Source organism: Papaver somniferum, chromosome 10 (assembly GCF_003573695.1).
Source record: "Papaver somniferum cultivar HN1 chromosome 10, ASM357369v1, whole genome shotgun sequence".
Taxonomy (NCBI): Eukaryota; Viridiplantae; Streptophyta; class Magnoliopsida; order Ranunculales; family Papaveraceae; genus Papaver; species Papaver somniferum.
Window position 1 is genome coordinate 113845121 of NC_039367.1, and position 9407 is coordinate 113854527.

Sequence of the window (9407 nt, forward strand, 5' to 3'; positions counted from 1 at the left end):
TCAAATACCTGCTCATTCGTTGGCTTCCTGATATTACACTTTGTGCGTAGTTCAAAATATTGATCGTCACATATGTTTAGTGTAAATTTTGACCACAAAACATTTGGCTGATTGGATTACAGTCACAGAAAATAATCTAATTTTCTTAATTAAACTCCAATTTTCATCAATGTCGTCTCTTGTAAACACTTAGATCATTCATTTTCATCTCCTAAAATTCCAAGTGTAATGCACGCTCCTTTAAACGTACGATGCAGTTTCTTATCATCGCCATCCCGACTGTTTCCAGGTTGTTAAATGAATTTGCACCGGATACAACTATTAGTAATAAACGAAAATTATTCAATTCACCAGCATTGGGACTCACAAAGTACATCCTCGCAATTGCAAAACCCTCGCTTTCTCGTCCCATACTAAATGTTGTCGAAACGCTTGATAAGTATATGCTTTGGAAGTGGGATTCTTCCTATTATACTCAAAGAATGCCATCAATTTTGACTTATACTTGATGCGTCACGTAGTCTTTGGTATTCGACATATGGTTTTTAACTTGATATATAATAGGTTTCGTGCAAATAATTTAAAATATCATTCATATACTTATCCAGGTATCCCATTGATATAGTCCGGTTTATGTTATTAAGGTGTCACGATTAATATTTCCAGAATGTTTACCTTGGTGTTTTTTTTTATTCATGTCTTCCAGGGTAATTAAATCAAGCTTATTATAGGGGAGACATGATTTATTAGAGAGGCGGCATTTGTGATAGTAATGTCCCTTTAGTTGGTTAGGGGATGTCCTAAAGGGGATGTAAATTCACTAGATTACCATTTTCACCTTAAACCAAATCAATTTTTGTTAAACCTAATGAATCAGAAAAAATCAAATCAGTTTTTTTTCATCATCTTCTTCATCATCTCTTCTCCTCCATCAACCGTAACCTCCATACTGAAAATTTCATCGTCTTCGATTAATCGACGATTCGAAAATGTTTGGAAAAACCCAGTTAGGGTTTAGTTTATCGTGTTGGATTTGAGTTAATTTTGTATCAAAAATTAGGGTTTTCTATGAAAATTGAAATTGAAATTTCTGGTTGCATGTGAGTTACGGTTGGTAATAACTCAAATACGAACCGTAACTGTAGATTGGGTTGATGTTACGGTTGGTTTTAACTCAAATACCAACCGTAAGTTCTTAGTTTTGAGAAATATGTTCAGTTACGGTTTGTATTTGCATCATATTTATCAACCATAATTGAGTTACGGTTTGTTACTCAAACAACCATACCAACCGTAAATAATCATGTGTCTTAAGAATTTATCAAATAATCGTTTACGGTTCAAAAGTTAAGTTGACACACCAACCGCAGGGTAGTTACGGTTGGTCTCGATTCATTAATTACCAACCGTAATTTAGTTACGATTGTTGTCCAAATTTAATTACCAACCGTAACTGGTTTTACAATTGGATCTTCCCCAAATTTAACCAGTTACGGTTGGTATCCGATAACTTACGAACCGTAACTAAGAGTTACGGTTGGTCACGAGCAAAATTGCAACCGTAAGTTCTTCTGAAAGTTTAAAAGTTTTGATTTTGTTACGTACTTTAGATAATTTTGAGCGAGAAAAAGCTGATGGGAACTAATTTAGAAGTATACCGGGTCGCTGGAATCACTCATTTTGGTTGAGTGAATCAAAATCTAGGGTTTCACAAATATCACAAAAGTTTTTGTTTCTCTTCTCCTCTAAACTTTTTTCTTTTTAACTCTAAAAATCTGAATTTGTTTTGATTTTGAGTTAATATAAGTGAAATTAATCATTAACACTAAACTTGATTATCATCACTAAACTAGGTTATCAATAATAAGGGTTAATTTGTCATTTCCAATTTTTGATAAGGGAAACCTCGAATGATCATGTAGTGACCCTTTTTGTCCTATTAGAATGTCGCCCCTATAATAAAATTGAATTAAATGGTGATCGTTATTAAATGTAAAAATCACTTATCAAAGTTAGTGACAGTAAAAGTACAATGTACTGACTTTCGTGGTAATGATGGACATATTTATCTAACAAATTAAAATATCAAGGGTAATTTGAAATGTACAAATGAAGAATTACAGTATGAAAGCAATCAGTTTAAATTTTAGAATTCAATTCAGGAAATTTATTTGAAAAGAAAAACAGTCTGATTTGAGTTATTTCCTTAAATCCATGGTCAAAGAACTCTGATAAGTGTAACTTTGCCAAATTAGTATTCAACAATCAGTGGCTAAGAACGATGTTGGCTTCCTAAACAACTATGTCTCGTTTTTATTCATGAACAATACAATTTACTTGTCAAATGATATAATTCTCGATACTTGGTAAATCTTTCATTACTAATATTTCCTACAGGAAAAAATCAGTAGAGTCATGGTCGTATCAATAAAATTTTCTTCCTTTCACCTTCTAAGCAGCATCTTCTTCTTCTAACATATTTTCGTAAGATCCAAACCATCCCAATCTGCTACAATCTTTTCGTGAGAACGAAACCATCCTCATATTCTTTCTACACAGAAGTACAATTTTGCTCGACTATTATTTCAAGTCCCTCCAAAAACATTTCATCAATTAATATCTTAGCTTTCTCCAAGAATGGTATCACTCCAAATCCAAGCTTGTACGTGTTTTGCTCTATCTTTTCCTTTTACAAACAACCAAATACCCGAAAGCAGCGTAGGCTAGATATATGTAGACTTAACATAGAAACAGATAGTACCTATGAGTAAAGTTCTCCTAACTGGAATTATGACAATTACTACTTATGACCACCGCAGCACACTATGTCCATGCATGAATCTTGATTCCCAGGTAAGGTTAATCATTCACTTATTGCAGAAACAGTTTAGTAGAAGCTTACACTCGGTTATTCCCTGAAGACCCGGCAAAAAATACCAAAAAAAGTAATGTTCAGCTATTAGACATAGAACGTGCAAAATTTCTGCTAGTTGTTAGGTTCCTCGTGACCATGGCCACCCACGTCCACGGTCTCTGAGAACCCACCAGTGAAATTTTTACCTGTAAAGGAAAAAAATAAATAAACGTTGAGTACCTCTGAAAACAATCCAAGACGGCTTAATCCAAAACGTTGAGTACCTCTAAAAAAAATTAAACATTAATCCAAGACGGCTTAATGTTGATAATAAAAATAAAACTACCATAACTGATGAACTACCTCAGTTGGCTATCTATCAACCTATTAATTTCCAGTGGATGTGATGAATTTGATAAGTAATAAGATTTGGCACCTGAGGAAGAACCATGTTAGAGTAGCTGCACCCTAAAGTGCACCCTAAACTATAGGGTCTCTCCGCCATCTGTGGGAATCGAACCCATGACCACATGGTTCAAAGTTCAAACCCATGTGCTCTTCCAACTGAGCTAAGATGGCAAGGGTAATACATGGAAATATGAAATTCCCTGAGAAGGAACTTGATGCTCCTGCAAAGAAATAAAAAATCCAAATCAGTTATTCATGCTAATATATCAACTTTGTTTCCAATTTCAGTTGCTAATTTTGGTTCAAGTTGAAGAAGTGTGTCACAAACATTTGCTAAAATATGAACCGATTTGCTCGTTATGGAAGCCTTGTAAGATCCTTCATGGGTTAGTTGTACACACTCGCAAAGTTCAGATCATAATAGATACTGGCGTTCCTAGGGCTAATACATTCATGCCATCAGTTTGATGACCAAACACATAAGGAATTTACCCAATCATCTCCTCATTATTTCCAATACTGAAGAAAAAACAAAAAAAGAGGGAAAACAGTAACGAAAATGAATGATTTCTTTAGGGCATCAAGTCTCCAAGGTGTTAACATCAATGAAGCATTCAGACGCACATTACCTATTTACCAATAGAATTTCCTCATTTGCGCCTGTCACACTCAACAGTTAAAGAAAACCACAACTATAAGCTATGCAAAAAAGTAAAGAAAAATAGTGTAAATAACAATAGAGGTGTACAAACTGACCTCGCTTGAAGGACGTATCTGACAGCTTAGGTGCAGAGTCAATGAAATGCAAGGATGGATACATGAGATAGAGCAACTCAGAAAACACATTATCATAAAGGCAAGAGCCATTTTTGAATGAATAAATATGATGCATTCAAGAGCCATTATCATTAGCATTATGTAGAGTTAATATGATTAGCATTGGCAATATCCTGACATGACCAAAAACATGCAAGAACACTATGGCAGTGTGAATTCCTAGAAGATACCTAACACCACTAACAATACTTTGCAATATTGTTGTGCATGTGAACCTGTTTTTCAGCCAAGGTTTCCGACTCATTTCTACTCTTGTGCAAATACGCATCGTGAGCACCATCCTTGTGGGACATAATGCCACTCCTGATTTTGTTTATTCAGCCAAATCCATATCACCAGAGCACAACACGTGAAATAAAACAATTAGACATTTTGTTTACGTCGACGGGTAAGGTCCCGTTGTGTTCCTATAAAGAAACTCCGGGGATTTTAGAGAAAAATATAGACAAAATATTTATACGTTTTTGAATTTGGCATATAAAGTGTAAACGAAGTTTATTTATAATAACCAAAAAGTTATCATGTTCGTTCTTAAACTGCCAAGTACTCAATTTCTTAAAATATGTAACTGCAAAGTGTAGGCACTTACTTGTAATGTGGGATGCAATCTGAAATGCAAATGGATTTCAATTTATGTTCATTCATAAACTTATTGCAGTGTCCTCATCCTCCGATCATATGGTTGCCATATACCTATCAAGGACAGAAACACAAAATTCAGAATTTAATAGGGATGTAAGAACAACATTTTAAAAAAAAAATTGTCACACAGGCAGTAATGGGCAATACACCGCTTCTCTGTTAAATATACAACAGACATTTGCTCCTGCACTATGGCTTCTGTAACTAAGAAAAACTAATTGTAATGCATCTGATACCACCATAACACATAAGCACAGCTGGCTTACCTTGAGCTTTGAAAACCCTAAGATAAAGTTAACAATCCAATGGTCCAATGCCACCTTGAACAATAGCATATTTCCCACCCCAAAGCTATTAAGCAATATTAATCCACAAAGGATTAAATGATTCTGCATTTTCTAAACTTCCTGAACAAAATTTAACTTCGATATCAGCCTGAAAAGATTCAGAATCATAGTAAGCAAAAATCTGGGCACTAAAATCAACACATAGCTCCCATAGACTACATTTTACAGGTTCATACCAATAGAAAGCTTACTCAAACTTTTCAGACTAAAGTTTCTAGAGTGAGAAGAATAAACCAAATGAAATCAACTTTCAATTTACTAATTCAATAACTACGTTTGAAAGATGAACTTTCAGTTCATAAACTGTGTAACCCTAAATAATTGAAAGTATAACAAAAAGGGCAATAAATATGAATAAGAAATATACCCGACCTAAAGATCACCTTCAGATGATCAAAGCTCTATACAAATTCCACAGCAAGACATCATCCATTTGGCTTCCTAGAAGAAGCACCAAAGAGCCCATTTATCAGAAATTCATGAAAAGAGAACTGAAACGAAGGAATTAAAACCCAATTTGATTTTTATCAATCAGCCTACAACAATTAAAAGAAGCACAAAAACAAAAGAAAGAGCTTACAAATTAAAAACTCGAGGGTTTCCACATATTTACCTTTTTCTTATTTCCTCTCATCTTCTTTGGAATTCAACTTTTCCTCCTAAATTTCCTGCAAACACAAATCACATAAAGGAAACATAAACCGCATTGAGGTGATACCCAAGAGTCCAGGTACGTAGAAGAATAAAATGGAGGCATGGTGATGTGAATTGAGTTTTTCTTCTCTTGTTGAATATGAAATCCTTATGGTTCCCTGTACTGAGTAATTAGGTTTCTTCGGAGAGGCAAAGAAAGAAAAGAGAGACTGTTCGAGAAACCTGTATTTATATGACACACCTAAACCCCACAACTACATATTACCGAAGTTTCCCGGCCGTCCAAACAAAAACTCTATCCGCAGCTTCCGGACTGCCGAATCGGGTCCCATTAGATCCTGTCCACTGATTGATTCTTTGATCACATAGTGAAAGTGCATATCTTTTTATAGCAATGAAATTATTAGTCTCGTAGTCTGAATTGAGTTATGCTTTAAACATCTTAAACACGAACAAAAATACATAGTCAGTACACATTTTCTACATTCACGGATGTTTAAATGTCAAAAATCCAATCAAGGGCCGTCACCTATTAAACTAAAAAGTAAACCTACGGATTTTTTCAAAAATAATTAGTTCTAAAGGCAAAAGACAAAAAATGGTAAGAGATTGAGTATAATTGCACAACTGCAGGGAACATACCAAGTACAATGTAATGTTCGTTCTCAATTTCATCCAGTAATCACCACCTCTATTGACAAAGGTGGTGGTAGTGCCTTGCAAAGAGTAGTTAATTGTGGCTGTAATAAGAAAAATGCAACAAAATCAATTTACATGTACGATAACATGTTCGTTGTAATCTTTCACAGTTTAAGCATCGACGCTTCTTGGCTGTGCCTTGTGGTAATAAGCCAGCAGTGTACAACAATATTGATATGCCTGATAAAAAAAAAGTATATTCGGGCCTTTCTAGTTGTCCTTCAGATGTTAATTTCAAATCCAAAGTCTTTCAACATATCGTTTAGGTTTAGATATATAAAAATGTCTTCAGTTTATATTTGTTACATATCCATCAATACTCATATTTCATGTTATCCAACATTTTTTCAATAAGCAGTGTGATGGTTTTCCATCTTATTCGTTTTATCTTTTTTGTTCTCCCCATGGCAAAAAATAACAACACAATTTTTGGTAGGCATGGTTCAGAAACTGGAAAATAAATCTAAATCTGATCATTTCACCATCCACCATATGTGATGAGTACAATTTTACACAATGGTAGAATAATAGTGCTGTTTAAAGAGCCAATACAAACTCAAGTAAACTGTATCGGACATATCCCCGCTTTGGGTTTCCCCTACTATCAAAACACCGGTCTAGGGTGTGAATCAACATTACCGAGTGTGACTGGCATTCCATATTTTTTGTTCCATGTAGCCATCTTAAATTAGCTCGAGCTACACTGCTGCCAGGAGCTGCACATCCTCCCAGTAACCGCGGCACATAGATAATGGTTGAATGACCTGGAAACAAATAGTGTTGCCGCCAACCATAGGCATTAGAACCGAGATATGAACCATTATTGTTTGCAGAACAACTTCACCGTTTTGCTTACAGTCACAGGGAAAATAGCAATCTGAACAATTTAACGCACATCTTCTACAGTAGTACATGTATATGTTATGGCTTTGCAATATACCAAAGCCAATCTGTTATCCCACTTCTGTGCATGGCTTTTGAAAGATAACTCCGGCTTCAATTCTGGAGCACAGGGAGAACATCGTAGTGGAGCCTGGTGAACTGTATAATCTACCTGTATACGCAAGATTTGTGAAAAGCCAGGTAGCACTACGTCTTTTGCATTATCCTGGAAAGTAAGGTAGTGTTAACGTAAGCAATAATTTGACACTTCCATCGATAACAAATGATACACTTAAGATATGTGCAATACAGGTTTCTGCTCCGGTTTGAGGTGGATGATAACATCGGTTCCACTGTTTTGTAGCTCTGAACAGTGAGGTACAAATGATGGTTATGCGCACTGTATCTGAACTTTTGAGGGGTCTAAGGAAATTAGGTTACTCTTTTAAATCGGACAGAACAACCATGTTAGTAAAATAACGGGTAGATACGTGCATAACGGATAATTAATAAATTATACAATATAGACTGTCAACCATGCTTCCTCTTTTAGTTGGCATTTGGTGCACCGCAAAATGACCATCTTTGTAGAATCAAATACAACAAATCTATAGTGAAAATACTAACCTTTCTCAACAAACTAAAGTGTGCAACTGAAAGCTTAATTTGATTTGATGGAATTCTAATTTCCATCCTAAACAACGAAATGCACATAAAAGAATGAATTTCTGCAAATAACATTTTAGAAAGAAAAGACCACTAATGGGAAATGGCTAAAGTATTATAGTTAAGTTGGCACAATTACCTTAATAACTACGCCAATGGCTTTGAACCGCATCAATTGGCCCACTTAAGTTGACAGAATCAACAGTAGTTGACAAAATATAATCTACAACATCATCTTCCACAGAGTTTTATCAACCGTAACTGAACCACTGAAAAATCAAGGAAAAACTAAGAAAGTAAGAAATAAACTAAACCCGCAAATTCCATGGTTTAAATCTGAAAATACATCATCTACCCCTGGAACCATTAAATTTGCATGACTGTTATCAAAACTTCATTGAAATTGGCACTAAACTACACCCGCTAATTTTCAACCTTCATATTCCAAATATTTGTACATTTGAGAGAGATTTACTGCAAAGACAATCACGACATGAACAACAATGGTCACGAACTCACCATTGCCATGGTCATTAGCCCACAAAACAATGAAGACGTATTTAATCATCGGCGAAATTGCTAATGTTTAAATGATGAGAGACAAAACACCCAGCAAGTCATCGTCGTGCTTGATCCCATCCAAGAAGGTGCTGGAGTATAGTAGAGTGGATATGTTCCTACGTCTCCATAAATCACTCCAACGATCTGGAACGCCAAGCTCAGTGTCGTCTTCCAGTCCAACTGTTACATATATACGGAAGCAATCATCAAGATCAACAAATTTTGCAGAATTAAGATCGTAAAATTATTTAATATATAGGAGCTGCCAGTTAACGGGGCTAACCTTATTCTTATGGCCTGGTTCATTAGAAACTTTTCCAGCTTCCCTGTTCAGTATTCAAACCCAGAAATTCAACACTGTTATCTTAAGTTCACCCTAGAAAGAGGAGGTTACAGAAAATTTGCATGACTGTCAGACTGTGTGAACCTCTAGCAACGTACCTTCTAAAGCCTATTGAGCTTTCCTTTGTCTTGCATCAAAATGACCCGATTAATGATAGTCAACAGCTAAATCTTCCAAGCACATCCTGATACATCTTCAATCTGGCTAAGTTGACAATTTGGAGTCAAAAAGACGAAAGGAAAAAAAAAGTGTCGGACCTTGAAGACATTTGCTCTTTCAAGGAAAAATACATCAATGTCTAAAAACAGGGACAAATTAGGGTTTATCAAACATAGCAGGAGTACTCTGACCAAGCAATTTTAACAATATAAAAAGCCCTTGTTACTACGACTGGCCGTAATTAGGGTTATCAAACAACTAAAAACAAACCGCAAATTTATCAGAAATCAAGAATTTAAATTATACTCCCTCCGTTCTTTTTTAATAGGCCAGTTTCATTTTTGGTAAAATTTAA

The 9407-nt window shown here is 35.2% G+C and overlaps 2 long non-coding RNA genes and 2 other non-coding genes across 12 annotated transcripts; all 4 read right to left on the reverse strand.

The window, feature by feature from the left end:
* Positions 1 to 2192: 2192 nt before the first annotated feature.
* LOC113318820 lies at positions 2193 to 5990 on the reverse strand. 9 transcript variants are annotated; one of them, XR_003344867.1, is made up of 6 exons: positions 5702 to 5990; positions 5461 to 5529; positions 5008 to 5176; positions 4689 to 4792; positions 3291 to 4402; positions 2193 to 3060 (listed from the first exon to the last, which is right to left on the reverse strand). It is a non-coding gene; the product is annotated as an uncharacterized LOC113318820 (long non-coding RNA). The 9 variants fall into 9 exon arrangements; XR_003344870.1 differs by having other exon boundaries at positions 3291 to 3922; positions 4019 to 4792; XR_003344865.1 differs by having other exon boundaries at positions 3291 to 3781; positions 3892 to 4792.
* TRNAQ-UUG lies at positions 3354 to 3433 on the reverse strand. Its single transcript is given in 2 exon segments — positions 3354 to 3389; positions 3397 to 3433. It is a non-coding gene; the product is annotated as a tRNA-Gln (tRNA).
* On the reverse strand, positions 3835 to 3925 carry LOC113319856. The gene has a single exon (XR_003345835.1). It is a non-coding gene; the product is annotated as a small nucleolar RNA Z101 (small nucleolar RNA).
* A 1440-nt stretch (positions 5991 to 7430) lies between the features above and the next one.
* On the reverse strand, positions 7431 to 8891 carry LOC113317578. The gene is made up of 4 exons (XR_003343668.1): positions 8834 to 8891; positions 8509 to 8730; positions 8129 to 8258; positions 7431 to 7549 (listed from the first exon to the last, which is right to left on the reverse strand). It is a non-coding gene; the product is annotated as an uncharacterized LOC113317578 (long non-coding RNA).
* Positions 8892 to 9407: the final 516 nt, after the last annotated feature.